The sequence below is a fragment of the Mustela lutreola genome, chromosome 5, assembly GCF_030435805.1.
Source record: "Mustela lutreola isolate mMusLut2 chromosome 5, mMusLut2.pri, whole genome shotgun sequence".
Taxonomy (NCBI): Eukaryota; Metazoa; Chordata; class Mammalia; order Carnivora; family Mustelidae; genus Mustela; species Mustela lutreola.
The window spans coordinates 34,680,552-34,688,047 of NC_081294.1; the positions used below are offsets into that span (position 1 = coordinate 34,680,552).

Genomic DNA, 7,496 nt, shown 5'->3' on the forward strand with positions numbered 1-7,496 from the left:
ATCTACAGCCTTCAGTCATCACCTTTATTTTGTTGTAATCTGTCCCATCATCTTAAAATAGCCTCGTGGGGGCGCCTGGGTGGCTCAGTGGGTTACGCCGCTGCCTTCGGCTCAGGTCATGATCTCAGGGTCCTGGGATCGAGTCCCGCATCGGGCTCTCTGCTTGGCAGGGAGCCTGCTTCCCTTCCTCTCTCTCTGCCTGCCTCTCTGCTTACTTGTGATCTCTCTCTGTCAAATAAATACATAAAAATCTTTAAAAAAAAATAGCCTCGTGAATTTCTGTAAAAATTTTCAGCATTTATTTTATAAAATACCAGCATTTTAATAAACGTTCCTCATGTGGTGTCAGGAGTCATTTTTCTTACCCGAAAAATACAATGCTAGTAAACGAGGGAATCACATCTTAGATGTGGTCGGGATTCTCTAGACCACCGCATCTCATGTGCAGTAGTCCAAGAGTTTGGGGACATTAGTTCAAGTTGATTTCTTACTTTTGAAGTGCGGACATAAGAAGCAGATTTTAAATTAAGAAAACATTTACTGTAAATACAGAAATAAAGGGATGAGAACACTCCAGGCAGCTACCGTGGCTCTTCACCTGGGCCCTCTTGGGAAACACAGGAAAAAGAAAAATGAGAGATCAGGGCAGAGCCTGGACACAGCCCTATGCTAGGATTTGCTAGTAAGTAAACAGCTTCTGACCTGAACTTGAAATTCTAGCATCTGTCTCTCAGAAAGAGGCAAAAATATTAGAGTTCTGTAGAATTTCCTTAGAGTTTACCTAAATAGCCAGGTCTGCCCAGGACCTCTTCATAAGTCGGTGGTCTGCCTTCCCACAGCTTGCCCACCTGGCACCTTCCTTTTCCTCTTTGTGTCTCACTTCAGATAATACTTCCTCCTTGAGTTGTCCCCTGATACCTGAGGAGATGCTCTGTTGCCCTTCTCCTAGACTCCCAGTTCATGTTCTACATCTAATTATTGAATGAATTCTTTTCACAGTGTTTTGCAGGACTCTATTTCCTTGAGTTTCTCTTCAAAACAAAGCAAACAAATAAACAAAAATCCCAAATCTGTCTTATGGTATAATAATTTTGGGAAACTCTGTACTCTAGACTTCTTTCATATATTTATTATATACATTTGAATACTAATGATCCCAAGAGGTATTTCAGGAAAGAAACTTTTAATTTGATTTTTCTTTTTTATTTAAAAAATAAACTGTCTTGTTACCTTTCCAAAAAAAAAAAAAAAAAAAAAAGAAAAGAAAAGAAACTTGTTTTTACTGAAGGGTTCCAGAATTGATTGACCATGAAACATCTCTTTTGAAAAACATCTGTCTTATTTCTCTGGAACAGGGTTGCGAAATGCTGTTTTATTTGGTTGTGATTTATTTTCTTTGCACAGACTCTCTACTGGACCATAATTTATTGGTATTGTCAATCCTTGCTATAGTGCTTGGCACATAGTAGGTCCTTAATGAAATTATTTGTTAATAAAAACATGGGAAAGAAGAAGGTAATGACTCCCTTGTTTGAAGTTTGGGAAACTAATAGTTAGTTATTGTTGCATTACAAACCACCCAAAATTCAGTGGCATTAAAGAAAAAATTTTTTAAAATTTTAATATTCATGGTTTTTGTGGATTTGGAATTCAGAAAGAGCATGATGATGAAAACTCCCCTTTGCTTCACAATGTCTGGGAACTTGGTGGGATGATCCAAACGGCAGGGGGTTCCTAAAACGGCTGGGGGCTGGTGGAAGGTCAGGGCTGGAAGACCCAGTTCATAAATGGCCTCTTCACTCACAAGAGTGGCCAGAGCACTCTACATGTGACCTCAAGCATGGCCATTGGAGCATCATCGAACTTTTGGCCTCATGGCCCCGGGCTCCAAGAGCACGTGCTTCCAGAAACCAAGGCAGAACTGTCAGTTTTTTTTATGACCCAACCTCAGAAATCTCAGCTATGTCAAAGAATCTATAGCCATGCTTCACAGTGGCACAGCAGCTGTGAGGATAGTGTTGCCACTAATTGAGGTAAGGGGTTCAGGAGGAAAGAGTTTGTTGTGTAGGAGGGTGCGGCAAAAGAATGGGTTTGAGTGTGAGGTGATGTGAGCATCCTGGTCGGGATGTTCCTGGGCAGTTACGAGAGTGTATCTGGAGCCCAGGAGAGAAGTGGGAGTTGAAAATAAGGGTTAGGGTTGACATCTTGTAGGTTGATGCTGCAAGCACAAATGTCATTCTCTAGGGCAAACTGGTAGAGAAGGGAGAAGAGAAGCTGGGACATAGACATGGTGTTACGGACTGATCATGTCCCCCGTCACGTTGACATGCTGTTTGCCTAACGACTAACACGATGGTGTTAAGAGGTGAGGCCTTTGGGAGGTGATTGGGTCACGAGCTGGAGCCTTCGTGATTGGGATATAAGAGAGACCCTAGAGAGCTCTCATGTCCTCTTTCTGCCGTGGGAGGATCCAACCAGCTGGTCGCTTGCAGCCTGGAAGAGGGTCCTCACTGGAACCCCTTGATCTCCTTGGACTTCTAGCTTCTCGAACTGTAAGAAATAGATTTCTCTTGTTATAAGCCATGCAGTCTGTGGTACACTGTTAGCTAGCTGCCCGAACTGACTAGGACACCTGGGTAATGGCAGCAGGGAAGGGGAACCCCGAGGGAAGTAAGCGAGGAAGGGAGCTGAGGGGCTGCAGCCGTGATGGAGGGGTAGGGCGGCGTGGTCCTGCCCACAGAAGACCGTTCCCAGGGCAGGAGGGTCAACAGTGTCACAGCCCCAACCAAGTCAAGTAAGGAGGCCCGAGAGGTGTCTCTCCGGATGTAGCAATTCAAGAATTGTTGGCTAGGGAAAAGTCTCCATGAAGAGACTTGGGTGCCTGAGGTGGTGGCAGGGGACGGTTGTTGAGTTGTTGGGGTGGGGGCTGGCAGCAGGAAGCTGGAGTGCAGGGTACTGAGGGGAGAGCTCTGCTTTCGCAGCTGGGCTGCGTTCAGGTGGTGAGAGGTCGCCTTCCCCTCCCCACAAAAGCCTGTCCCTGTGATTGGGAGTCCCGTGACACCTCATTCACAATTGTTAGAAATGTGTAAAAGTCATTGGATGGAAAAAGCTTTTAGGAGCACGAGGCAGCCAGGGTGGATCACATAACAGCACAAACATGTGACACGTCCCTAGATAAGCCTGAAGCCACAGCCGGTTAACAGCTCTGGAATCTGCCAGGGAGTAGCCGGTGCGAGGAGCAAATCCACTTCCTCTGTTTTGGCATCTGCTGGCTGCTGGGAAGGGCAGTTTGCCAAGGCAGTTTTCCTGAAGGGTTAAGAGTCGTGCGGGCTTAGGATAAAGATATGTCTCCATATGAGGAGTGAATAAGGAATGTTGGGACAAGGAAGTGTTATGTCATCTTACACATTCTACTAGTCCTCCTGACATTTCCCTTTCGGGAAAAGGCAAAGGCAAGCTTACGGGAAGAAACCGTTCTGATGTTCGATTGCTTTGGTTCTGTGGGACTTGAGTATGGCATTGGAAAGAGTTTCTTACAGTTGATAAAATATGATTAAATGAATTAATATACCTGAAGGTCTTAGTGCCTGTTCTAAGAACCAACATCATTTAAGTGTAAAGCATTATAATTAATATTTTAATATTATGATACAGCTTTAAATACAGAATTGTTGTTTGAGTGGAAGGAAATTGTTCTCTTTTCTCTTATATTTCATAGATAAGAGAAACTTTATATTTTGGACCTTTTCAAGAAACATTATAAAGATAGGAGTAAAATCTCTTTAGCCCCAAGTAAAACCATTACCAGAAAACAGAGTGATAGCGATCCCTGTGGCCAAATAGACAACTGAGGGATATAGTTTTCCTAAGTGCAGTTCTTTGTGGCTGGTGGGCTTTGATTCCAATGACTTGTTTTTGACTCTGAATATCCAGCTTGAGAGGGCATCCTTTTGGGAAAAGCAGTGCGCTCGAGTGATAAAATGTATGGGTGTAAGGTGATCCGACTTGAAGGCCTCCTGAAAATTAGGAGTCCCATTGTGCACCTCCTGTCTCTTTTGCTGTCTCAGAGAGAGAGAGAGAATGCTAGCAAGTCCAGGTCACAAGCTGTTTACTTACTAGCAAATCCTAGCCTAGGGCTGTGTCCAGGCTCTGCCCTGATCTCTCATTTTTCTTTTTCCTGTGTTTCCCAAGAGGGGCCAGGTGAGGAGTCACACAGCCGGCTGGGGAGGTCTAGAGAGGGATCTATGGGGATTATTCTATTCCTTTATTCCTATTCTGAAAATAAAATCTTGTCTACCAAAATCATCTTAGGCTTGCACTTTTGAAAGCAGGATTCCAGTGTGATGTGATGCCCATGCAAGTTTGATATAAATCCACACCCAGCTGTGGACTGGAAAGCAGGGGAGAAGTAAAAGATGTGGTTTCTGAATTTTAAGAGGTGAACTATATATTTCAGATAGGAATGAAATCTATCTTTATAACTATATGAAATAAATTTGCTTATTTTGAAATATAGGTTTTCTGATCAGAAAAATAGTGGGACCCTTTTTGCAAGTTTATAAGGATGTTTAAGGAAGGTGGTATTGGCTAGGGTAGAGGAAATGTGATGAATTATAGACAAAAACTTGTTCTAAATTTTTTCCCATTGGTTAGAAATAGACTTTCAAAGTCTTTCAGACAGAAGTAATTGGGGGAAAATTGAAAAGGAGAATAGATATGGTTAGTTATTCTATGAGTGTGATCACTGGGCTTTTCCAGCACTTTTCTGAGTTGAGGATCAGGTTGAAAGGGGTCACCTATTATTATGAGAAAGGATGCCATGGCCTGACAGATAGAAGGACTTGAGCTTCTGGAGAACGAGTAGGGTGGTCTCTGATGCTTAAGTAGAGGGGATTTAATTTAATCACAAGGGTAAGCAGAGTGTGTTGCACACAGCAGCTGTTCTGTGTTTATTGTTCATAATGCAACTCATATCCGAATTTGTGAGGGTTTCATGGAGCTTTCATGGATCTCCTGGAATGTCCCCCCCCCCCATAGTGTGCTCTGATATTCAGCTGGGTCTTGGATCTTTGGACTACACATGCATGCTTGAAAACCTCCTGGAAGTTAAAATGCTATGCCCAGATTGGGAAAATTTCATAAATATGTCTTTTTCTTTTAGTGTTTAGGATAGTAAAATCTGTGACAGGATTCTTTTTTGGCCTTACATATTAGTTTAGGTGATATGTCTGTTAATATTGGTCCTCAGTAATTTTCATAAGTCTAGGGTTCCTTAACCTCTATAAAGTTATATCTAAAGTCAGCTGTTCCTAAACCAAATTTTGTGGGATATGGAATAGAACTAGTTTCTATAGAATTCTTGTGTCTCTGGAACTCCCATCCTTGTTGTTCTAGAGACAAGAGCTTGTATCTTTAGGAAATGAGGCAATTTCTGACCACCTATTGTTGGTGGTCAGAAAGCATTAGTAGTAAACCCATCTGCTCAAGTCAGCTTTTGCTTGATTGATGTCTGTGGCAAGATCAGACGGAATACCAGATTATTTTTGAGTTTTTCTAATTACTTTTTTGGTTATCCAGACCAATGGAGATGCACCAAGAGATCAAGGACTGTTATGAGGGGAAATAAACTCTCCCTTTTACATACACATTCACACAAATGTGTATTTACATATAAATTTGGAATTTCAGTGACTCAAAGATGACAATAATGGACCATACAGGACTTCACATCTAAAACATTCATCTGAATTAGTTATCACTAATGGCAAGTACTCTATAGGGGCAGAAGATTGTTTGGTGATCTGTGTGAGATAATTTTCATTGTCATGGTGAATCATACACAAGATAGTGACACAAGATACTGTAGTTAATTAATAATCTAATGTCCAAGACATAGTGACTAGCCGGAGGTGGCTACTGAGAAATTGATACGTGTAAGTGCAAATGAGGAACTGAATTTTAAATTTTATTTAGTTTTAATTATTTTAAATTTAAATTTGGAAACTGATATGTCATTACATTAAACATTTTTATGGATGTTTGTAACAACTTGGGTATGTCATTTACTTTTTTCTTTTTTTTTTTAAACTGGGAGAGTAACTTTGTTTTCTTCAGGGGTGTGGGCAGATGTCTAGTCTCAGAACTTAAGGAATTGTTTCTTGGTGCCAGTGGCCTTCATGTCTTCACGAGCATGTTGAAATGCACAGTCTTGCTCACAGGCAGGCACTTGCCCACTGTGACAGTGTTGCCCATCTAAGACATCCCTGAAGCATGGGGACAGGCACAGACATGTTCTTGTGTTTCTCAAAGTGGTTGTACTTTTGGAGGTAGTGGAGGTAGTCTGAGAGGATGACAGTGGCCCCCTGCATCTTCATCTTGGTCACCACACCAGACAAAATCCATCTTTTGATGGAGACATCAGTAGTAAGTATATTGACATTCCCTGTCAATATAGGTGCCCTCAATGGCCTCCTTGGGCATCTTGAAGCCCAGTCTGCTGTTTTTGTAGTATCATGGGAGCTTTTCCTTGCCAGTTTCTCCAAGCAGGACCCTCTTTTTATTTTGAAAGATGGTTGGCTACTTTTGGTAGCACACTCAGTCTGAAAGTCTGCCGTCTTCCTGGCTGCCTGAAAAGGCTGTCGATTTACTTTTTAATTGTATGTTCTATAGAGTCTAAATATAGAGTAATTATTTCCTATGAAAATGTAGTGTCTGACTTGAGATGTGTTATATATGTAAAATATGCATGGATTTTGGAACAATATAAAAAAGAATGTCTCAGTAATTCTTTTACATTGAAAGGATAATATTTTACATATATTGAATATATTATTTTATTTAATTTCATCTGTTTCTTTTAAAGGTTTGTAATGTCATTACTGGTAAATTTAAAATTACCCATGTGGTTCACATTATATTATTATTAGATAGATTTGGAATAGGCAATACATGGTACAGTATTTTAAAGTGAAAAAAAATTCAATAAAAGCATGGGGGATTATCAGAACATAACTAGAACTTTCAGGTACTTAAAGGAGAAACAACATTTTAGATGGAGGGAGTGATATTTGCAAAGGGCTCAGGTGGGAGTGTGTGTGAGGTAGTCTGAGAGCAAAGTATGACCATGGACTTGATTCAAAATGGTGGGGAATTCAGTTATAGAGATAAATCCTGATAAGGCCTATTGTGCAGGGTGCTGAACGTCAGGCTAAGGAACTTGGATCTTATTCTATGGGCAATTAGAGAGTAACTGGAAGTTTTTGAGAAAAGAGGATATTTTATGGAGGTCAATTTTGTTTTACTTGAATGGAGAAATATGGGAGAAGCGATCAGTTATGATACTACTATGATAATATTCATGGTATAGGAATGCCTTATTTCAGTTGGTGGTTGTATTAGAAATAAAACCAATAATAATAATGAAAATAGTAATAGATAATATTTATTAATTGAATCTTGTGTCAAGAATTGTGTTAAATATTTTTACATGCGTTATG

At 40.8% G+C, this 7,496-nt stretch overlaps 1 pseudogene; it reads right to left on the minus strand.

The window, feature by feature from the left end:
* Positions 1-6,136: 6,136 nt before the first annotated feature.
* LOC131831326 (small ribosomal subunit protein uS17-like) lies at positions 6,137-6,620 on the minus strand (annotated as a pseudogene).
* Positions 6,621-7,496: the final 876 nt, after the last annotated feature.